We start from the raw sequence: 23,428 nt of genomic DNA on the forward strand, positions 1-23,428 counted from the left end.
GATAACAGGGGACCAGCTCACTGAAGTTTATTGAGTATTAAATGAGATCATGCATTCAGGCACTGGGCTGGATGGCATCACCCATTCAAGGGACATGAACTTGAGCAAACTCTGGCAGTTGGCGATGGACAGGGAAGCCTGGCGTGCAGCATTTCATGTGGTCACAAAGAGTTGGACGCCACTTGGTGACTGAACAACAACAACACTCAGGCATTCGGCACAGAGCCTGGCATATCCTAAGTGTTCAATAAATGCTAGAAGTTATTATTATTACTATTACTATCCCTGTCTTTATTATTATGGCTGAGCAAGAAGCGGAGGACAACTGAAACCACTGACAGAGATGTGTTGTGAGCCACCTTCGTGCTGGGAAAAACCCTCCTTTGCTTTTCATTTCTTACACAGTCCAGTGGGCAGCAGGAATTATCTCCCTTGTGGACAAGTTATTCTACGAAGCACTTATTCAGCGTGCCAGTGGTGTTTGATCTCCTGCTTTTGACTTGAAGAACATCAAGAAGAAAGCACTGTGTGTGTGTAATATCATGGTTTCCTTCTCAATCTAATGAAGCAGGAAAGATAAAACCATGTTTCATGCTGGCTTGTTGCAAGGCTGTCTGAATGAGAGTTCCAAGTCCTAAAACCAACACCGTTTACCCAACTGCCTTTGAAGAAAAGTAACTGTTAATCACACAGCACAAAGAATCTTTGGCAAAACTTTATCAGTCTCATCAGCCTATTAGGCTAACACGGTCTGATCCTTCCCCGGACTATTTACTCAGGCACATTAAGTGCTTCTGGGTTAACTCTCGCTGAGACTGCTCATCTCCAGTGGGGGCAACATGTTTTCCATGGGCTGTTCTTACATAGAACTTGAAGGGTACACCATCACCTTGTGCAAAGAAGGAAAAGAACATCCTGGAATCGGTTCCAGCAGCTCCCCGTGTTTTCATTTCCAGCAAATACCACGTCCTTCCATCTTTCACCGGCCTCTGTGTGGGGAGGGATGAACAAATCGTTCTGACTTGAGCTTGTTTCAAAACTTCTACCAGGGCAGCAATTTGAGAGGTTGCTTGAGAAGGCTTGTGGGTGTATCATCCTGCTCATGCTTAAGGAACTTGGAAAACAGAATCAGAAAATGGGGGAGGGGAAGTGAGGGCAGAGATAACTTGGCAGTGAAACCCAAGCGAACCAACAAAAAACAGCACAACCTGAAAGGGGAATTGAAGAGGCTGGCAGAGAAAGGGGACATCAAATTGACAATGTAGCCAGAAATCTGTACACTGTAAGAGACAATTTAGTGCTAGGTCATGCCCCGGGCTGAATTTATTGCTGCCTTCCTTGTTAACTTGACTCATGTTTAAAGTCACAACTGCCACGGGATTTTGTCTTCATCATTTGCCCTGATCTGCCTCAAAATATGAACCCTGAAAGGAGTCTCAGTTTTGAAATTTCTTACCCAAAGTGAAGGCTTCCCTGGCGGCTCAGGGGTACAGAATCTGCTTGCAGTGCAAGAGACATAAGAAATGCAGGTTCGATCCCTGGGGTCGAGAAGACCCCCTAGAGGAGGGCATGGCAACCCACTCCAGTATTCTTACATGGAGAATCCCATGGACAGAGGAGTGTGGCAGGCTGCAGTCCCTGGGGTCGCAGAGAATCGGACACAAGTGAGTTGCTGAACAACAAACCACAACAACCCAAAGTGAGGAGAATGCTATCCCTCCCACCAAAGTGGAAAAAGCAGAGACTTCAGGGATGCTGAAATAGATTTTGTAATGATACTGGGTTTGAAAAGAGGTTCTGAATGCCTCTTGTGCTCTGAGAAATGAGCCGGGCAGGGAAGTGGGCGGAGAACTGGGGGAAGGAAAGTGGCAGGGACACAGGTGAGGGCGACGCGTGGACTCTCGTAAAGAAGCAGAGAGGCGCGCGCCCGCCCTCTGGGCCCCGGGACAGCGGTCCAGCCGTCGCCACTGGTCCTGGCTTGCAGAGGCCAAGACCAAGAGGCAGGAGGATTCCTCTCCCTTCTCACACCTCAGGAGATTAAAAAGTAAACCGTAACGTGAAGCTACGTTGTATCAGTTCCAGGTGAGCAGAAAAGATTTCCTCCCGAGCCAAACCTAATGTCACAAATGAGGCGCGTTACGCTTGCAGCCTGGACATTAACCTTGGGTGCAAAGGGCAGAGAGGCGCGCCTCTTCTGTGCACATCTGGGAAGGGAGGATACCCGGGATGCAAAGGAAAGGCGGAGAGGCGAGGTCTTCAGCCTCTTCGCCGCCGCCGGGAGGCTGCAGTTTGTGAGCGAAATTAAAAATGCACAACGCGTCGGTCGGCTCCGGAGGCTGATGATGTTTATGCAGACATAGCACGCTGGTGGACCGGTCCCAACATTCCGCGCTCGGCGCAGAGGAGATGGGAGCACGGCCGGGCGCCCCTCCCCCGCCGCCTTCCTGCGCCGCAACCTGGACTTGACCCCCGCGAGCCTGGCGCGGCGCGGCCGGGGCCGTCCCGCCGGAGCCGGGAGCTGAGACGGGCCGCCCCGGGGCCGGCGTCGCAGCGCGCGCCCGCAGACGCCCGGCCGCTCCCCGCCGCGCGCTCGCCGAGCCCGGCGCGGAGTGGCGGGAACCGGGGCCCGGCCAGCGTGGACATATTTCAAATGACCAGACTCTTTGGTACGGGGGTGGGGGTGCCGATGGAGCAGAGGGTGAGAGCAAAAAGGGCTGCGTGAGACCCGAGTCGGATTCGACCCCAGGACCCTGGGCCGCCCCCGGTTGGGTGAAGCCAGCGAGTAGCTCACTCTCTGGGCTTCTGTGTCCCAGCTGCAAAACCGAGCCCTGGGCTAGGGCATGTCCAAGGGTCCTCCAGTCCTGACATTCTAAGATTCTTCTGAACCCGTCTGATTTGTCTCATGGGGATCAAGAATCCTGTCAAAAGGAAAAATAACTCTATAACTAGGAATTAGCTAAAGCTCAGCTCTAGAGAGGCTTCTAGGTGACTCAGACTGTAAAGAATCTGCCTGCAATTCAGGAGACCAAGGTTCGATCCCTGGGTTGGGAAGATACCCTGGAGAAGGAAATAGTTACCCACTCCAGTATTCTTGCCTGGAGAATCCCATGGGCAGAGGAGCCTGGCCGGCTACAGTCCACGGGGTCGCAACGAGTTGGACATGACTGAGCGACTGGGATTTCTTTGGAAGGAATGATGCTAAAGCTGAAACTCCAGTACTTTGGCCACCTCATGCGAAGAGTTGACTCATTGGAAAAGACTCTGATGCTGGGAGGGATTGGGGGCGGGAGGAGAAGGGGACGACAGAGGATGAGATGGCTGGATGGCATCACTGACTCGATGGACGTGAGTCTGAGTGAACTCCGGGAGATGGTGATGGACAGGGAGGCCTGGTGTGCTGCGATTCATGGGGTCGCAAAGAGTCAGACGCGACTGAACTGAACTGAACTGAGCGACTAACAGACACACACACAGCTCTAGAGAGAGACCCTCCTCCCCCCGGGGGGCGGGGGTGGGTAGCGTAGGAGGGGGGGTGGTGTTCAAATAACCCCAAACACTAGAACCCAGTGAATTTTAACTCTGTTACTCTCTAGAGATTATTTATTTCTTTAGATAACAAAGGTAATTGATTAGACCTAGTGCTGGAGAAAAAAAATTGTTACTGGGTCATTTGTCTTTTGGAGGAAACGTAAATCCATAAATCCTGTCTCTAAGAAATAAAACTCTCTTCATCTCCAAAGTAGGCAGATCTTCCAAACAAGTCTTCTTTCTTCTTTCTAAATCTTTGCTTTTAGCCACCTAAAATCGGTGGCTTTCTTCTCATGCGAGTCATACAATCTTTCAATTAAGGGGGTAAAGAACGCCCCATTCTACAGTTGTGACCTGAGAGGACTGTGCCCAGGAAGAAAGATATTTAGATGTTATTTTGAGAGAGTTTTTATTCTGAAACAGATTTTTTTTTCATATATCCTAAGAAAGTATGTAAAATAGTTTATAAACTAGGTGTTACACAAATGTGCAGCATGATTCTTGAAGGATCTCTGGTTGGGAAAAGGAACATACCATCTTCTAGTTACACCACGGAATGTACTACATATGGATAATTCAAGGGCTGGCTAATCTCTACCCACCTCCCGCCAAACAGTAACATTAACAATCAGGATTACATTTCTGACATTTTGTGGTTTTAAAAATAATGAGGGTCAAGGTGATTGACTCAAACTCTAGTTCTTACAGAAGCAAGGTAACAAAGCCTTCAGCGATCATCAGGCAAAAGCTCATCACAATTACAGCCTCCCAAGTAATCTTCCAAAATGCCCGGAGGAAGTGGTTCACAGAGAAACCCAGCCCCTCCCACACCTCACTCTGGCCCGCCCCCAAATGCTCCCTCTCCAATCAGCAGCCTCCCCATGCTTTTCTGGGCGGGGGCAGAGACAGAGACCCAGCCAGACACAGTCCCCACCTCCCCCAGCCTCCCAGGGACAGTCCTTGCAGTGGGGTGTTTGTTGTGCTGACCTTGTGAGTGAGTGACCCACACAGAAGGACACTGTGTTCGGTCACTGGAGTTTTCTGGCCTCATTTGTCCCTGTCTGAGACCATGAGGCGGCCAGGGAAGCACAGAGAGGAAGTGGCAAAAAAAAAAACGATTATGAGGACTTGCAAGACAAGAGAGCACAGCTGCTTTGGTAACAAAGAATAACTGGACTCGTGTTTCCTTAAAGAAATTGTTGTAAGTCAAAGGTGGACTTGGTGTTCACAACATTCTAACCAGCCTCTCCTTTCACTTCCTTCCAGGCATCCCCAGTCTCTCTCCTCAGAGAGCTCCTATTCAAGGCTAATGCCACATACTCCGGACACAGCCTCCAGAGCCCAATGCCCAGGCCCGAATCCCATTTCTGCTCAAGGACCATAGTTGCAAATGGAAACCGTAATAATGCTAGCTTCAACGGTGCTCTGAGATTGAAGGAAGTTGTTATATGCTTAGAATGGTGCCTAGCGCACATACAATTTCATAAATGTTTTTCCTCCATGGTTGTTTCGGTCAGCTGGAGGGTGGCCTGCCTTCCTGCTGCTGCTTCATGCCATTCCTTCTTGCCATTCTGAGCAAGGATCACACCTTGTCTTGTTCAAGAAGCAGGGGAGCATTACCAGATTTGCGTTTGGAAAGATGTCATGAAGAATCTAAGAAAGTGTAGAAAACTCAGAGAAGGGAAAAAAAAAATCCTTCCTGGGAAGGCTGCCATTCATCGAATCCAACTCAATAAACACCACTTTGTACACGATTCCATTTCAAGTTTAATGGCCCCAAGGTAAGTATTTTTACTCCATTTCTTAAGAAGGAAATGAAGACTCAGAGAGATTGCTTGCACAACTGGGATTGGAGCACAACAATAATAAATAACATAGGTGATTAACTGTTATATTCCAGGCATTAAACACACCGCATGTCTTCACTCATATAACGCTCCCGGCAATCCTGTGAGCATTATTCACCCCATTTTACAGCCAAGGAGCTGAGGCAGAGAGAATAAATTACTTGCCCAAAGCCCCAGAGATGCAGAGTGAATCGACAGCTTCAGGCCAGCCGGCCACCCTACAAGAGCTCAGCCACGGCACGCAGCCCTCTCCTTGTGTGTCATATGCCTCCCCAGCCCCACCCCCAGCCCCCAGCCCGCAATGGGAGAGCCCTGGCCACACCAACCCCCCTCCGCCCATGGTTGCCATCATCATCCAGAAAGTCCTTGAGAACTGCAGCTCTATTAAGAGTCAGCCCCAGGAGAAACACAAGCCACTATGATATATCGTCATCTGTAATTGGATTTTTAAGACAGAAGGAAAATTGATTTTTCTCTGTTCTGTTCTTTTGTTGTAGGTTCCCTGAGTCATAATATAACATAACATAATATGCTATTGAGAAAGGATGGCCTTTCCTGTCATTTTCAAGAGGTTTTCCCCTGAATATGTAAGAATTGTGTGTGTGTGTGTGTGTGTGTGTAAGTTGCTTCAGTCATGTCCAACTGTACGACCCTATGGACTGCAGTCCTCAAGACTCCTCTATTGGTGGGATTCTACAGGCAAGAACACTGGAGTGGGTTGCCATGCCCTCCTCCAGTGGATCTCCCCGACCCAGGGATCAAACCCACATCTCTTACCTCTAACCTGGGGGTGGGTTCTTTACCACTAGAGTCAACTGGGAAGCCCAGGTAAGAATAGATGACTCAAAAGATGACCCTCCACTGGGCCTGAACTGGTTGCGATGGGGAAGCTGCAGAATCCCACCACACCCATGTGGAGCCCCCAAGAATCTTTAACAAGGCTCAGGAAAGAGAGAAGGCCAGCTGGGGAGAGGGAAGAGGCACAGCTCGCCCTGAGCAGGCAGAATGTGGCATCGACCCACCGGGCCTCCACACCTTGACCTTCACCTCCCTAAAGTGCCTGGGAAAACACTGCCAGTGGAGGCCTCTTATTGTTTTTTTGCAAAATGAGGCATCTGCATGCTATTTTACCTTTTCTCCAAACTGGGCTTGTAAAGCATTAACTGTAAAAATTTAACTCTTTCACCTTCCCAAAGACAGGCCTCTAGAAGTGAAATGCACAAACAGTCTGGTAAGAATGTGATAAGGTAAAATAAATTTACTTTGGAATTGAGAATGCCATCAGATGGCCAACAAGTGTCATTTCCTGTCTCACCATGCTATTGTGCTATGAAATTGGAAGCCCTTGGTTTAAGAATGCAGCCAGCCTCTGAGCCCATGGGAAGCACTCTGGGACAAAGATGTCACTAACCCCTGTTATAAAAGGGGTCATGACCTGCCCCTAGAGGAGTGGTACCCAACATTTTTGGCACCAGGGACTGGTTTTGTGGAAGACTATTTTTCCATGGAGTGGGGTTGGCATGGGGATGGTTTCAGGATGATTCACGCACATTACGTTTATTATGCACTTTCTTTCTTTCTTTTTTTTTCTAGTTTTATTTATTTATTTTTGGCTGTGCTGGGTGTTTGTTGTTGTGCAGGCGAGGCAACTCTCTAGGTGCTTGGGCTTCTCTTTGCGGTGGCTTCTCTCGTGTTGGAGCCCGGGCTCTAGGGCATGTAGGCTCAGTAGTTGTGGTGCACGAGTTTAATTGCCCCAAGGCATATGGATTTTTCCCAGGCCAGTGATCAAACCCACGTCCCCTGTATTAGCAGGCAGATTCTTTACCATGGGACCACCAGGGAAGTCCTATTTCTATTATTTTTATTATATTGGCCCCACCTCAGATGTTCAGGCGTTAGATCCCAGAGCTTACACTAATTCAATGAACACATAATGAGATTTTTTAGTGCTTGGTTAGCTGCACGTAGAAGAGAGGATATAATAATAGTTAACACTAATATGGGTCACGTGAGCACTTCACTTATTCATTTTCATAGCAATCCAAAAAAACGGCTACTATTATTATTTCACAAACGATAAAACAGAAGCACAGAGAAGTCAAGTAACTTGCCCAAAGTCACACAGCTGCTAAATGACAAAGCTGGGATTTGAACCTAGGCATTCTGTCTCCTGAGTCTGTGTTCTAAACTACCCCCAAAGTCCCATGTTTCTCTAGTTTAAAGAGGTAATTCATATCTTGAAGGGAAATGAAAGTTGCTCAGTCAAGTCCGACCCGTTGCAACCCCATGGACTATATAGTTCATGGAATTCTCCAGGCCAGAATACTGGAGTGGGTAGCCGTTTCCTTCTCCAGGGGGTCTTTCCAACCCAGGGATCGAACTCAGGTCTCTCACATTGCAGGCAGATTCTTTACCATATGAGCCACCAGGGAAGCCCAGTTCATATCTTAGTGAGGGTGAAACAGAAAACATGGGCAATAAAGACAGGTGGTGAAAAGCAGAAGTCCTGCCACCAGGCTGCCCGCTCCAGTCCTGACTCTGCGCTGGTCAAATGTGCAACCTTTGCTTGGTTTCTTTGTCTTTCTCAGCTGCTGCCAAACAGGGAGGCAAAAAGAACCTACCCAAGGGACTATGTGGAGATAACACAGTATAAGAGCTCTGAGAAGGTCGTCCATTGTTATTATGGGTGTGCAGTTCCTTTCTGAAACCTAGGGGTCCAACTGTGTTTTTGATTCAGAATTTTTCCATTTTTGGGGGGGATGGTTCTGTGCATTCCTTGAATTATGTATAAGTCCCCCGAAGACCAGGTCTGGGAGTCCTGAATAGCATCCTGTAAGCAAACGCGTTAAATAATTCTGCAGCAACCCACTTAGCACTCTAAGTGGGCAAATGCAGGTTATAATCGCCTCATGCAAGTGATGAGATATGAAATAACTTGCAGCATTCGGAGTTTTATGTTTCAGATGTGGAGAAGAATTGAGGATGTACCTTCCATTGATTTTGCTGGTGGGCATGCAATGAGAAAGTGAAGAGAGTCAAAAGGTATAAACTTCCAGTTACAAAATTAAATACATCCTGGGGCTGTGATGTATGGCCTGACGATGCTAATAACACTGTAGTGCATGTTTGAAAGTTGGACTTCTCTGGTGGCTTAGTGGGTAAAGAATCTGCCTGCAATGCAGGACAGCTGGGTTCAATCCCTGGAAAAGGAAATGGCAACCTACTCCAGTTCTTGTCTGGGGAATCCCTTCAACAGAAGAGCCTGGTGGCTACAGTCCGTGGGGACACGACTTAGTGACTAAATCACCGCCACCAAGAGAGTAGATCTTAAAAGTCCTTTTCACAAGGAAAGAAAAATTCTATAACTATGGTTAGTGATGGATGTTAACTAGACTTATTGAAATGATCATTTTGAATTATATTTAAATATCAGTTTCAAAGGGAAGCTAGAAAGAAAGCTGCAGGTAAGACCCCGGATACAGACCCCAGAGTAGACCATGGGGGAGAGGGATGGACATCAGAGGTCCAGGGAGGGGGTCTCGTCATTGTGGGGCAACAATGTTGGCTCAGCCAAGGAGTGACAGAGATGAGCTGGAGGAACAGCAGCGCCCTTCTCACACCTTCAATTTTAGTCCCTGAGCAAACGAGCAGTAACTTTGGAGTAACAGCATCCCCAAGAGTGGAAGGGGAGACAGGGGCTTTACCTCCCCAGCCTCTGAGAACAAGAAGGATTCTGTGGACTTTTCAAAAATGTCTGTCACCTGTTTGTTGCTGCCTAGTCGCTCAGTCATGTCCAACTCTTTGTGACCCCATGGACTGTATCCCACCCGGTTCCTCTGTCCATGGGATTTCCCAGGTGAGAATACTGGAGTGGGTTGCCACTTCCTTCTCCAGAGGATCTTCCCCACCCAGGGATCAACCTGTGTCTCCTACATTAGCTGGCAGATTTCTTTAATGCTGAGCCACCAGGGAAGGCTGCAACACCTATTAAGCACTTGCTAAATACGAGGCATAGCTGATGCTGTATGTGCAATATTTAATCCCCAAACACTCTGAGAAGCACTTGCCGTCATGCCCGTTGTATGGATTCAGGGCTGCTCTGTAGGGTTTTGCTCAGCATCTCACAGCTAGTAAAAGGAGAGAACAGGGTCTCTAGCATCCAAATGCTGCACTTTACCCAGAGCACTGGCCAATGCCATGGGGCTCCCAGATGCAGAGAAGTGATAGGATTAGAGACTCGGGGCTGCCATGTGTAACTCATTTCCGTTCCCGTTACTTAATTCAGCTCTTAAGAAATCAGCCTGCCCTTCTAGTACAAGAAAAAAAATGAGAAAAAATGCGTGCAGCTCTGATTTTCAGCTCAGAAGCATCGCGCCTACAGCTAAAATAGCCCCTTTGGAATTGGAGAGTGAGGCAAAGAGAAGCCCTGGTTATTATAGTTCATTTGATTTAATTAAAGCCATAAAAGCACACCACAGCTTTGCAGTGGGTACTGACCCTTCTGCTTTGCTTGGAGGACTCGGAGGAGTCGCAGTCTTATCTGATGGGCAGAGACCCAAGTCGCCACCGCCACTCAGCTCGCGTTACAGCCTCTTTACCTTGACTTTAGTCTTTTGTACGCTGTTTCTCTTCTGTCCTCTTGTGTTTGGAAGGTGATCTGCTGATCACTTTTTCTGTCTGTCTTACTGGGCCTCCTCCCTGGTCTCCTGTGTCTGGACCCCAGCCCTCCACTCCAAGCCATCTCTTGTCCCCTGAGTGCCCACAAAGCCTTGCTGATGGTATTCCTTGTTTGCAGAAGATAATGACTCTCTCATCTCTTCCTTACTCATCCTACCTCTTGGCCTATTGGTCAAGGTCCTCCCAAGGGTCATCAGTCCTCCCAAGAAGTATGGTTTCTCCACTGTCCTTCTTGAGCAAGAGGCTCCAGGGGGCACCTCAAAGTCACTGGTGTTTAATGCAGCGGCTGAGACCTCACCACCTCCCTTCTTTCCTCTTGACTCATCCATTGGCTGAAAGGGCAGCTGCCCCAGGTAAGTTTTTTTTCCCTTGATCTCAAATCTGCTTAAAAAAAAATTACGTATTATTTTTAATTGGAGGATAATTACTTTACAATATTTGCAGGGCAGCAAAGGAGACCCAGGAAAGGTTTTCAGTGGATCTGTTTTCTCCCCGCTTGCTTGGACTTTCCCGTGCAAATCTTAAAATGGCAACTCACTTCCAACTGAAAGACAGAAGCCAACTCCCCCAATCTGGGCGAGGAGATGCGCGTCTTGCTCATTGCCTGGGCAGGTGTGGAGGCCCCCAGCCTCAGGAAAGAAACAGAAATAGCTTGAAGGAGCTGGAAGGGACCCTTGGGAGGGGGCTGGTAAGCATCTAATATCGAAGGAGCTAGAGACCATTGTCACAGGTATCAACTCAAATATTACAGTGGGAGCTGGGACTCTCAGACAATGTGGCAGCCATGTGAGGTTTTCTGAATGAGCTCACATGGTCCACTAGCCTGTGTGACTCTGGACCACATCTGCAACACAGCTCCCCAGCCTTGGAGGCTACAGATCAAGCTGAAAGTCACCTCTGGGTGCTTTGGGCCTGTGCTAAAGAGCTGTGATATATGTGGCTCCCTGGAATGAGCCAGATTTCACCATCGCTTCCATCACTTGTGTCTTCCAGGCTCTTCCCAACCTGCCTCCCTCCACCCCCCACCCCTCACCCATAGTGCCTCTTCCTCCTCTCAGTTCCTGATTCTCTGCACCAACCATTGGGCACTTAGGTGTGGTCTTGTGGCACTCCTGGCATCCTATAAGGAACTTGTGCCTAGGGCATTATTCTTTAAATAAGGGTGTGTGTGTGTGTGTGGTTCGGAAGCTTCTGTCAGGAGCAGTAGTTGAGCTCTGTTGAGGAGGCACAAGTTTGGAGTCTTAGTTGTGTACATACCTGTGTTTGTCAAATAAAAGGCCTTCAAGGATACTCACATCCTCATCCTGCAAGAGACTCTGAAGATGCGTTAAGGAACCTGAGATGGGAGAGTCTCTGAATTACCTGCTTGGACCCAATGTAATCACACGAAACCTTAAAAAAGAGAGAGAAAGAACCTACTGTGCTGCCGTCAGCAAGAGGGAGGGGTGCCGTCACCGCATCAAGAGTGAGTCCTTGCTGGTTTTAAAGCCTGAGGGAAAGCCACAGGCCAAGGGATGCAGGCAGCTTTTAGGAGCCAGAAAAAGACAAGGGAATGGATTCTCCTCCAAACCTTCCAGAAAGAAATGCAGGTCCTCTCACATTGTGACATTAGCACGATCTGACCCCCAATTTCAGAACACACACTCCGCCAGGGGCCTGAAGACTCTCTGAGAATGCACTCTTTCTTCACGAATGTTGCACCTGTGCCATCAATAGACACATGTTAGTAGAATGAACACTTGAACAAGTGAAGGATAAATGCACACAGAGCTCACTCCCAAGGACGACCCTGGACCAAAGGAAAGACGGCAACCTCAAGGTCACAGAGAAGACAGGCCCTTGAGCCCCCGCGTGGGAGGCTGAAGCTGCCATCAGCACCTCCTTTGAGAGGTCTGCCCTTTGGTCACGTGGGAGAGTAACACACACATGGGGGAAAATGCCAGAGAAAGACGAGACTGTAGGTAATTAAGCACTAAATGGAATAAGAGGGCTGTGGGAAGGTTGGATGATGAAAAACTGAGTCTGGAGAAGGTTATTGATGAGTGTGGACTTGACCTGGACTTTGCAGGATGGCCAGGATTGGATACGTGGAGTGGGAAGTTGGACTGATGGAGAGTGGCTTTGTTGTTTAGTCACTCAGTCACATCTGACACTTCGTGACCCCATGGACTATAGCCTGCCAGACTCCTCTGTCCATGGGATTTTCCAGGCAAGAATACTGGAGTGGGTTGCTGTTTCCTACTTCAGGGGATCTCCCCAACCCAGGGATCGAACCTGCATCTCCTGCATTGGCAGGCAGTTTCCTTACCATTGGGGCCACCAGGGAAGCCCAGAGTGGCTTTGTGGGAGTTGATTATGATGAATAGTTACATGGTAGAAACAGCCCCCATCTACTGAGTTCTTCCCAAATGCATCAGCTCATGTAATCCTCCCAAAGACCCTCTAAAGTGTTGCAAAAGATATCTTGACACTTTCTGATGTTTGTGTTCTTGGCTGCCCAGCATCTGATCCCCCTTCTCAGGTGTGGTCAAGTTCTCCCTCTCTGAGCTCTGTGTTCCCTTTCTCACACTGCTGACCAGAGGCTGCAAAGCCCAGACCCTTGCTTCCTCCATTCCCCAGCAACCAGGACATGGACATGTGAGCTGGTGTAACCATCAGATCTTTATCAGGAGCAAGTGGCAGAAAGAAAGGGGACAGGGAGAATTTGTTTCAGCAGCAACACTGGTAGCAACATCTGGATTCCAGAAGCAGTAGGGCACATGGCTCTTCTTGTTCCCAGCATATTTTCTAAGCCTGATTTGATCCAGCCTTCTCAGTGATTCTTTGAGCTACTCAAATCCCGTTAGAAAAGTCCTTGTATACCTAAGTTGATCAGAATAAATCCGTGTTATTTACAACCAAAAAACCCAGCTGATATAGTAGATTAAAATTCTTTTATTGCAGGTTAGGAATTTGAGGCTCAGAGAGGTGAAGGGACTTGCCCAAGGTCACATAGTGTGTACCTGTTTGATTATAAAGCTTGCATTCTTAATACTAATCATGAAATATTCAAAATGAAATTTGTATTATAGAGGTTTCTTTTGTGGCTACTTCAGAGATGGTAGTTTTGTGTGTGTGTGTGAAGGATAATTAGGATAAAACAATTATGTTGCTGGAGATAGTATGTACCAGTAGAACCTTTGTAAATGGCAAACTGGAACCATGCACCAAACCCCTTAAGTGTTCAAGTCCTTTGAGTTAATGATTCCATTTCTGGATCTCTATTCCAAGGCAGTGTTTCATAACATTTTGTTTTATTAACTGACCTTTGCTAAGTTAAGTCGCTTCAGTCGTGTCCGACTCTGTGCGACCCCATAGACGGCAGCCCACCAGGCTCCCCTGTCCCTGGGATTCTCCAGGCAAGACCACTGGAGTGGGTTGCCATTTCCTTCTCCAGTGCATGAAAGTGAAAGTGAAGTCGCTCAGTCGTGTCCGACTCTTAGCGACCCCATGGACCCCAGCCCACCAGGCTCCTCCATCCATGGGATTTTCCAGGCAAGAGTACTGGAGTGGGGTGCCATTGCCTTCTCCCAACTGGCCCTTAATTAGATACTATTTTTAGATGCTTTTCTCCTTGGCTCCCCCACCATTTTATATCACAGACATACTATATGGTTGTTTCTGTCCTGCATTTGTATCTGTGTTTTATACATTAAAAGAGTAAGATTTATTTCACCCCCAAGAATCAACTTTAGTCCCCTTAGGAGCAATGATCACTCCCACTGAGAATTCATTCAAACACAAGTATCATGGATTAAAGTATGAACAAAATACCAAGCTATCATAATAGTGATGGTGTTGAATAGTTTGATTATCAACAATTTTTCCTTATCCTTTTCCATATTTTCTAACTTTTTATAATATACTTGTATTGCTTTCCAATAGAAAAATAGTTCATGATATTTTAAAAATTTTTACTGGGGTACAGTTGCTTTGCAATGTTGTGTTAGTTTCTGCTGTGCAGCAAAATGAATCAGCTATACGTATACAAATATCCCCTCTTTTGATTTCCTTCCCATTTAGGTCACCACAGAATACTAAGTCAGATTCCCTGTGCTATACAGTAAGTTCTCATTAGTTATCTAATTTATGCATAGTTTTATGTTTTCAAGGTGGGCTACTTCCCCAAATAGGTCAGGCTGGGTCAAGGAGGTCTGCAGTTCCCCAAGGGGACAGCTGTCTGTTCCATGCTCTTTGCCACTGCCTCACTCCTTCCCTTGCTCAAGACACTGTCCCCACTTCCAGATGCCAAATGTATTAATACCACCAAGCCAGTGTGTGGAGGAAGGGAGCCTGGAGAAGCGGAATTTTCTGTGGTTGAAGCAAGTCTGCAGGCAGTTCAGAAACTTCAGTCCATCCCACAGCGGGAGGCTCAGGAACCCAGGGCAAGTCCTTTGGGCCCCAAGCCTTCAGATAGGTTTTCCAGGCGGACATCCAAGCCCATCATGAAGAGAGGCATTCTGTCGATCACACTGCTGGGGAGATAATGGATGTGAACACCCTCCTCTCCCTGGCGCTATGTGATCTTGTACAATGACACGAGCAGCAGAATGGGCATAATCAGCCAGCAGATACCACCAAGACAGGGCGATTGCTTCTAATGCAAGCATCATGGCTGCTGCAGGTCTGGTCTGGCCAGCTCTAGAGGTCAGTGCTTTGCAATATTCTTTAACATCCCAGGGTATTAAGTCCCTTCAGATCCAGGCAGATACACCCAGAGCCCCACTCAGGACAGGGAGGAGCTCTGGCCCTTCACCTGGGCATATAGCCTGAGAGCAGGGAGATCTGAACTGTCTCTGGCCAGGAAGAAAACACCTGCTATGAACTGAGTGTGTCCCGTGAAATGTGTTATGTTGAAGCCCCAATCCCCAATGTGACAGTATTTGGAGGTGGGGACTTTAGGAGGTAATTAAGGCTAAAGAAGGGCTTAAGGATAGGGCCCTAATCCAAGGATTGGTGGCCTTATAAGAAGACAAACCTCTCTCTCTTCCACTGTGTATGGACATCATAGGGAGACCAGGAAGAGAGAGCTCTCACCAGAACCCAAATCCTGCCAGACCTTGACCTTGGATGTCCCAGCCTCCAGAACTGTGAGAGAATAAATCTCTGTTGTATGAGCCACGCAGTCTGGGGTAGTTCATTCCAGTAGCCTGAGCTGACTAAGACTATCTTCTTCTCAAGGAGGGACCTGTGGATAATCCCCCTCCAGCCACTCAATGGGCCACAGAGAGAATTTTCCCAACTCATCCCCTCCTCTGTGCCTGATCCTTTGCCTGGACCCTCCTCCATTCTCACTTGGAAATCCCTGCAGGTTCACTCATGCACTCATTTCATCAAACTGTTCATTCATCCTTCCCCTCATACAGGTAGCCCCTTGTTTTTGGAGGTTCCCTTTATACCTCTTCACTTTTACAAAATTTCAACAGCTCCTTATTAATACGTGTGTGTGGGTGTGGGTGCGCTCAGTCGCTTCAGGTGTGTTTGACTATGCAACCCCATGGACCATAGGCCACCAGGCTCCTGCATCCATAGGATTCTCTAGGCAAGAATATTGGAGTGGGTTGCCATACCCTTCTCCAGGGGATCTTCCCAACCCAAGGATCGAAGCTGGGTCTCCTGTATTGCAGGCGATTCTTTACCACTGAACAACTGGGGAAGCCCATTAATATCTATTGCTGCCTAAGAAATAACCCACAAATGCAGAGGCTTTAAACAGCACATATTTATGACCTGTGTCTGTGGGGCAGCAGCCTGGGCTTGGCTTAGCCGGGTCCTTGCCTTCAAGGTCTCTCACAATCAAGGCTGCAAGGATCACTTTTCCAAGCTCACGTAGCTGTTGGCAGGTTTCTGTTCTTTGAGGGTTGCTGGATTGTGAGCCTTAGTTTCTGGCTGGTTGTCACCTTCAGTTTCTCTCCACATGGGACTTCCCAATGTGACCAGTGGCCTCATTGAAATGTGCAAACTAGGAAGGCAACAAGAGTCTGCCAGCAAGACAGAGTGACGCAGCTCATCACCTTTATCACAGTTGGAAGCAAGTTACTAGGCCAACCCATCCTCAAGGGGATGGGATTCCATGCTCAAGGGAATCACAGAGGTCTCTGAGAGGCTGCCTCCTACAGTCAGGATGGCGCAGCAGCAGAAGGGTGGAGGCAGGCAGGTAGAGACCCCGAGGGCTTCATAAACCCAGCCAACGAACCAGGGCATCGTCATGTAAGAGATGGATTCTCCTTCTTCTCTTTTAATGCACCTTTCGGTTTGGTTTGGTTTCTCAAAGTGACTTTAGCCTGCTTTGCTCCCTGAAACCCCTTCCTGGAGTTACACGCAGCACACCCTCAGTCCCCATCTTGTTTCCATTCCTGAACTGGTGTCAGTTCACCTGTCATTTAGAAACATCTCAGTAAGATTTGCACAGGTACAACTGAACTCTACTCAAATCTCCTGACCTGACCACAAGCAAGGGACACGCCAAAAAATATCAGTGAGGCATCATCAGAAGGTTGCTTTTGGCTGTCAGGAAAACCAGGACGGATGAGGAGACCAGAGGGAGTGGTCAGGCTGGGCTGGAACCCTCCTGGGGCTCAGCCCTTACCACAGGTTTCCGAGTTGTTCCCGAATCATGGTGCTGTCAACAGCACTCAGGCACTGCAAATCCATCAACCTCCCTGCCGTTCAGAGAGCAGCCCCCCAAAAGTCCAAACTTCCCAAACCGCAGCCAACTTTCCCTGAGGAAACAGCCTAAAGTCGTGATTCCCTAATTGCTGGAAATGTCACTTGATTACGGTTGTCACCAGGATGACAGTTCTTTCTTTTCATCTAGGTTGAAAAATGGCCACCATTCTAGCTGTTAGCGGTGTTTACTGGCTTCCTTACCTTGATCAATTTTCCTGCACATGTAAGAGAGTGTTCTTGCCAGAGCTCATTTCTCTGTGCTTAATAAAGCATTTTATGGGCTACTTTTTTGGCCAAAAGCCCCCGTCCTCCACCCTTTGATCACAGACTCTGCACATACAGAGCTAGTGTCGAGTAAGCATCACCTGCCCAAGTGCCACCAGCCACATCCAAAACACAGCCTCCCAGCTTCCATTCAGGAGCCCTGAGGACTTCTCCTTGCCTGTGACCCTTAGATTCTTTTGGCCTCCATCTTTGCCCCGCCTATTATTAATTTCCCAGAAAAGGAAAGAAAAGTACCATCATTGCTGGATTCTGATATTTCCCCCCAAGTACTTCTCTCCATCACGCTCAGCGGTTACTGCACATCCATTTGGAGGATGGCCACCTTTTAAAATGAATGGTGACAAGTTTCCAAGTGCAACAGCTTTGATGTCTCGGCCAGAGGACATCTGCTCGCCTGTTATGACATTTTTACCTTCTAGGTTTAGGCCAAAATTGTCCCCCTGGTCCCTGAGCCCATCTCCCTGCTGGAGTAACACCCTTCCTTTTTTCCTTGGCTTCACATTCTCATCCTCTCCTTCCAACACTTTCACTTCATCCCTCCATGTCATATTTTACCTCGGACCAAGAGACACGCTGCAGCTGACAGTCCATCGTGTTGCCTTTGAAGTGTGCTGGCTCTGGGCTAGGCTCTGGCTGGAGCCACAGCTTACTGGAATTACTTAGAAGGCTTCTTTCCGCTTTGTCTCCTTCCCTGTTTATTCGCGGAGGAGAATATCCATGATCAGGAGGGAAAGTATGGTACAGTCAGTTCTCTGTGTGAGTCAGCCCAGGACACATTTTCTCGCTTCCTTCCCTCCAGCAAAAACCAATAGTGTTGACCGAAGCCCGCCACCCGCTCCCTTCATTTCCAACTTCATCCCCTCTTCCTGCCAATTCCAGCATCTCCCCTGCCCGGGAGAGGTGTTGAGGTTTAAGTCGGGGGTTAGCCACCTGCCCAGAAGACCCTGTCCAGAACTGCTGCCCCACAGTAAAAAATTCTTGTGATTTCACCTAGTCCCCCTGCTCCCTTTGCAAAATACAGGGTTACCAGGAGATTTGTTTAACTGCTTTAAAATTATGATTTGCATGCGGGAAAGCTGGGAACAAAAAGCCCCTGTGTGTATAAAAATGCCGCATATGCCTTTGTTTGAGTCCTTTCCAAAAAGAAGTGTGAGCTAACAAATAGCCAGGGTGCCTGAGGGCTAAATGAACTATCAGGTCACCTGATGGTCTTGCGAATAAACCTCATCTGGTGCCTGGCCTCCATTCCCCTAGGACACCTCCAGACTGACGCTTGTTTCTCTGCAAGTTATGCCTTGTCTCCAATCAGGAGGCTCTGCAGCCAGGACACCCTACTGCAGGGGACCACAAAGATGAGCAAGAGGACCATCTGAGGATATGGTCAGCGGACACACAGTGCTAGGCACTTACAAGGACGCAAAAATGTTACTTGGTGAGCCATCTGCACTGCTGAGTCCACCACCCTCCGGTTGCCAAGCCAAGATGAATAAACTGGAGTTCAGGTAGCCCTCGAGACTCTTGCAAACCTTAATTCAAAGAGGAAGAAACTGATAGAAAGCCCTGCTCACCATCAAATCTCCACCTCCTGAAAATGCTGTGTGTCAAAACAGCAGTGAGTCATAAAACCTTAGTGGGTGTCACCCTGCCCTCTCCTGGAAGTGGAGTTCTGGAAGGCAAGGAAAACGCCCACGATCACACTGCAGTCTTTCCCGGATAGATTAAGTCTAAATTTCAGGGCTTCGCTGAAGGGTCAGTGGTAAAGAATCCATCTGTCAATGCAGGAGACAGGGGTTTGACCCCTGATCTGGGAAGATCTCACATGCCTCAGAGCAACTAAACCCGTGCTCTAGAGCCTGTGCTCCGCAACAAAAAATGCCACCGCAGGGAGAAGCCTTCGTACCACATCTGGAAAGTAGCTCTTGCTCGCCGCAACTAGAGAAAAGCCTGCACGCAGCAACGAAGACCCAGTGCACTCAAAAATAAATAAATAAAATAAAAATTTAAAAAGTCTAAATTTCAGTCTATGACTTGCAGTCACTCAGATGCAGGCTCTAACAATGGCATCCCTCGAGGATTTGCTACTAAAAATGAAGTTGTAATTGTAAAGTCCTCCTTACCAAATAACACTCAGAATGTTCTGTTCAAAGTACAGTGAAGCAGAGTGTTACCACCACAGAGACCCCCAAAGCCAGCGCATGGACAACTGAACCTGGCAGCACTGCCCCCTACCCCCAGCACCCATCCCCTCCACCAGAGCCCACACCGTGGTCCAAGCACCTGCCTGCTTCCTGCTTCTTGCCTGGATTTCTGCCCATGACCACCTTCTCAGCCCTCTCCCTGCCTCATCCTCCACTTTTTCCAATCCAATCTAGACACAGACGCAAGCAGTGAACCATGCAAAATGCCAACTAGATCCTGTGGTTCCTTGATATCAAATCCCTCCATGCATCCCCAGGTGTAAGCTGGACAGAGTCCAGCCTATATCATGCCACACGGCCAGCCTTTTGTGATCTGGCTTCTGCCTTCATTTCCAGCACGAATTTCTCCCATCCCTCTGCCCAGTCGTGCAGAAATGCCTACCAGCTCTTCCACTCTTTTGTGCCTTTGCCTGTATTATTGCCTCTTCATACAAGGCCACACCTATCTTCTATCTCCTGAATATTAAGTCCACTCATCCTTGAAGGCCCAGCTCCAAGGCTCTCTAAGGAAGTCCTCCCGCACCACCATAACTTGTAGCAATTTGTGCATGCCCTGATCACATGGCAGAATTAATGCTTATATTTCAGTTCCACATTAAACTATAAATCCTGAAGCCTGAAAACAGAGCTCTGCCCAACTGTGTGTCCTAGCACATTGCCCAAGATGTAGGGGCTACAGAAGAGATGCTGGTTTATGAGAAGAACTGAGATGATTTATTAAGCACCTACTATATGCCCAGCACTAGGGTGAAATAAATGAACAGAAAAAAAATCACTGTTTTCTGAAGTGGCACCACCGAGTTCTGAACTAAATGCAGAACTATATAACCAAGTGCAGAACTACATAACGGCAGCCAGTGACAAGTACTAAGGGGAAAAATAAAGCAGAGTGAGGAGGTGGGGGTGAAGGGAATGCTATTTTACATGGCTGGGTCAGAGACAGTAATTCTGAGAGGTGCAGGTGGGCCTGGATGTACAGAAATAGGAAGTCCAATTAGGGGAGAAAATAGGGAAAGGTGGGGCTTCCCACGTGGCTCAGTGGGAGAGAATCCGCTTGCCAGTGCAGGAGATGCAGGAGACGCGGGTTTGATCCCTGGGTCAGGAAGATCTCCTGGAGAAGGTCATGGCAACCCACTCCAGCATTCTTGCCTGGAAAATTCTGTGGACAGAGGAGCCGGCACAGTTGCCCAGAGTCAGACTCGACTGAGTAACTGAGCGCACATGGCACATGGGAAGGGTGAGGAGCAGGGTCCTGGGGTGAACATGTGTTCAGCATGTTTGAGGAACAGGAAGGTGGCCCCTGTGGCTGGTGTGCAGTGAAGAAATGACCAGACCCCCATATCTGACAGGAGGATTTATTTTTTAAAAGAAATAATAAATTGGCTATTCTAGGTACCTTGTATAAGTAGAATCAAACCGTACTAGTCTGCACCAACTGTATACTGGAGTGCATTTTTATTTATCGAGTCAGAAAGTACATTGGTAGATGCCAGGGGCAGAAGTGGGGTAGGAAGCTGGATGAGACTTAGTGTTTAATGGGGACAGAGCTTAGGAAAGTAAAAAGTTTAGCAGATGGATGATGGTGAGAATTGTGCAACAATGTGAGTGTACTTAGTGCCACTGAACTGTATAGTTAAGTATGGTTAAAATAGTATGTTTTATATTGTATGACTTTTACCACAAAAAAAAAATTTTTTAGAAGAAACAATAAAGACAGAATTCAAGAGGGTGGTTGTTTATAAAGAGGGATGGGGGAGGATAGGGAGGAGGATACAGGTCCCCGGGAATTACTGTCAGTATTCTGGGGCTGACTGGTGGTGTCGTGGGTGTTTGTTATAGACCGAGTAAGTAAGCAGCACATGCGTGAACCAGGAATGATCGCTGATTCTGTCCTGGAGAGAGCCAGTCTTTCCCCAGGGGCTAAACCTTTATTCTGAAATGATTGTCCATATCCTTTGTATTTAAGACAGCCCTCTAAGTTCAGTTCAGTCACAGTCGTGTCTGACTCTTTGAGACCCCATGGGCTGTAACTCACCAGGCTCCTTTGTCCATGGATTCTCCAGGCAAGAATACTGAAGTGGGTTGCCATTTCCTTCTCCAGGGGATCTTCTCGACCAAGGGATTGAACTCACGTATCCTATGTCTCGTACTTTGGTAGATGGATTCTTTACCACTAGCGCCACCTGGGAAGCCCAATAAAATATTCTATTTTGAGGTTCTGGGTAGACATGAATCTCAAAGGGATGCTTTTCAACCCAGTATGTGGCGAAAATGATACATAATCCAAAGGGCCATAATAAGAATTAAATAATGTATTCAAGGCACCTCGCACAATATAAGCATTCTTCCTCCTCCTCCTCATTACCATCATCATCTCAGGGAAGGAATCCTGTTTCTAAAATCATTCCTTCCTGCTAACTGAGGCGACCACAAATGAGACTGCCAAACAGGCCTAGGCTCAAATCTTGGCCGGGCAGCCTCTGGCACATTACTTAACCTTTCTGAGCTTCAGTTTCTTTATCCACACGGATGGAGATATACATGCAACACAAATGTCATTTACTGCGTGGGAGGCACTGCTCTAAAAGGTTTACGAGCCCTGTCTCAGACAATTCTCAGGACAACCCTGTGAGCTAGGTATTACTATTATCTCTATTTTACAGTCAAGGAAATTGAATCAGCAAGTATTTAAGACAGTCGCCTAAGGTCATATAGGAAGTAAGTGATGGAACCAGAGTTTAAACCCAAGCAGTCTGGCTCCAGAAGTCTTCTGAGATGAAAAGAGAATAAATAATAAAAAAAATAAATAAAACACACAGCCAGCGCTCACTCGATACACAGCAGTCAGTAAATGATGGGATGGTAACCAGGGTTCCCTCTTGCAAACCTTTCCCCTCTGCTGACCTCAGGGCTGCCTTTCTTCCTTCCTCTCTCTCTCTCTCAGTTCACATGCTCTGGTTGTTGACACTAATCCATATTTAAATATCCAGGCTGCTCAAGTTTCATTCAGTGTCCTGGGCTGTCTTGCCCTCTTTTTCATCTTCTCATTTTCTCCAGTGTCTGGTGATCATGATGGCTGGGGTTGGGGTGGGGGTTGGGGTGGGGGTGGAGGTCAACAAAGGGGAGGGAGCGGTAAACTACCTCTCTGGCAACTGGGGAATGTGGGCGGGTGGGGGGGGGGTGGTGGGTGTTTCTCTCCTGGGGTAGGGTCAGAGTTAAGCAATAGACTGTAAGAGGCAGCTCAGGGAACTCCACCCAATGCGGCTGTCCACTAAACCCAGGCATATGTATGCTGTCCTGGGCACAAAGATTCTTGAGCGATCCATCATGGAATAAAACCTCCATTAGGTTTACAGCTTCCCAGGTAGCACTGGTGTTAAAGAACCTGCCTGGCAATGCAGGAGACACAAGAGATGTGGGCTCCTTCCCTGGGTCAGGAAGATCCCCTGGAGGAGGGCATGGCAACCCACTCCAGTATTCTTGCCCGAACAGAGGAGCCTGGCAGGCTACAGTCCATAGAGTCGGACATGGCTGAGGTGACATAGCACAGCACAGATTTAGGAAAGCCACCACCAGAGAAGAAAGGAAAAATCTCCCGTTGAGGATGCTGTTCCGCCAATGGTGGCCAAGGCAAGAGGAGTGAGCTCTCTCCTGAGCATCTGTCTTGGACGCTCTTCCTCTTACCTTGTCCTACTCTACCCTGAGCAGGAGGCGCTCACACAGCTCAGTCCAATTTTCCAGGGCACCATCAACCCTGCACACCCCTGCTGGTGGTCGGCTCTGCCCTCTTCCAGTGGGTGCGGTAGGAGAAGCAGGAACCCCGCTCAGCCTGGTCCTCCTCCTGTCTTTCCCAGAATCCCAGCAGGATCCACAGAGAGTGTGAACACTTACCCAGGATGGAGAAGTAGACAGATCCAATGATCACTTAAGCAACTCTAGACAAATCTGTTCACTTTCCCCAACCAACCAACAGCATGGGACAAGCTGTTTCCAAAAGTAAAGCAAGGGGCAGTGCTCAGCAAATGGTGATGCAAACAGTTGGCCGCTGCTGCTCCACCCTTCCCCTTTCAGGGGCCCCATCCTCTTCCCTCCTGGGGACCTGGTGCCCTCGTGCCATGCGGAGGGGCTCCCACCCACTTAGATGGCCCTGCCTTCCCTCCTTTCTTCCTCTTGAGACTGTACCTT

General features: G+C 48.1%; 2 long non-coding RNA genes across 2 annotated transcripts; both read right to left on the reverse strand.

Moving 5' to 3' along the window:
- Positions 1–759: 759 nt before the first annotated feature.
- On the reverse strand, positions 760–23,071 carry LOC129635994 (uncharacterized). Its single transcript, XR_008706579.1, has 3 exons — positions 22,928–23,071; positions 11,652–11,753; positions 760–989 (listed from the first exon to the last, which is right to left on the reverse strand). It is a non-coding gene; the product is annotated as an uncharacterized LOC129635994 (long non-coding RNA).
- On the reverse strand, positions 15,851–18,572 carry LOC129635995 (uncharacterized). The gene is made up of 3 exons (XR_008706580.1): positions 18,456–18,572; positions 17,601–17,736; positions 15,851–16,467 (listed from the first exon to the last, which is right to left on the reverse strand). It is a non-coding gene; the product is annotated as an uncharacterized LOC129635995 (long non-coding RNA).
- Positions 23,072–23,428: the final 357 nt, after the last annotated feature.

The sequence above is a fragment of the Bubalus kerabau genome, chromosome 21 (genome assembly GCF_029407905.1).
Source record: "Bubalus kerabau isolate K-KA32 ecotype Philippines breed swamp buffalo chromosome 21, PCC_UOA_SB_1v2, whole genome shotgun sequence".
Lineage (NCBI taxonomy): Eukaryota > Metazoa > Chordata > Mammalia > Artiodactyla > Bovidae > Bubalus > Bubalus kerabau.